Source organism: Chamaea fasciata, unplaced genomic scaffold (genome assembly GCF_029207755.1).
Source record: "Chamaea fasciata isolate MVZ Bird 193981 ecotype frontalis unplaced genomic scaffold, bChaFas1.0.hap1 SCAF_291, whole genome shotgun sequence".
NCBI lineage: Eukaryota > Metazoa > Chordata > Aves > Passeriformes > Sylviidae > Chamaea > Chamaea fasciata.
Window position 1 is genome coordinate 26,156 of NW_027094376.1, and position 482 is coordinate 26,637.

The 482-nt window shown below is 50.6% G+C and overlaps 1 non-coding gene across 1 annotated transcript; it reads left to right on the top strand.

Moving 5' to 3' along the window:
- Positions 1 to 329: 329 nt before the first annotated feature.
- LOC136305128 (5.8S ribosomal RNA) lies at positions 330 to 482 on the top strand. Its single transcript, XR_010725055.1, has one exon. It is a non-coding gene; the product is annotated as a 5.8S ribosomal RNA (ribosomal RNA).

Genomic DNA, 482 nt, shown 5'->3' on the forward strand with positions numbered 1-482 from the left:
ATTGTTCCTCTCTATTGGATCTCTCCCTCAAACCCTGCCTTAACTCCTCCCTACATTTAAAACGTATAAATACCTCTGCTCACCCTGGAACCTGCCTTTTGACTGTTGCCTTTTTCCAGTTTGTTCCTTATACAGTGCACGCCTTCCTGTTCGTTGGTTTTGCATTACAAACTTCTGTTTCTAGACAACTGGATCAAGGCTGTCTCTCTCTATAAAGTCGCCAGAGCCGAGTCTCGAGGAAACCACGGGTCTGACAATCCGGGCTCGGACCTCAAGGTTTCACTGGCCCTGCCGCACGCACGGGGTCGGTGCTGAGAGCCAGACAAGACAACTCCTAGCAGTGGATCACTAGGCTCGTGCGTCGATGAAGAACATAGCTAGTTGCGAGAATGAACGTGAATTGCAGGACACATTGATCATCAACACTTCGAACGCACTCGCACCCCCAAGTTCCTCCTGGGGCTACGCCTGTCTGAGCATTG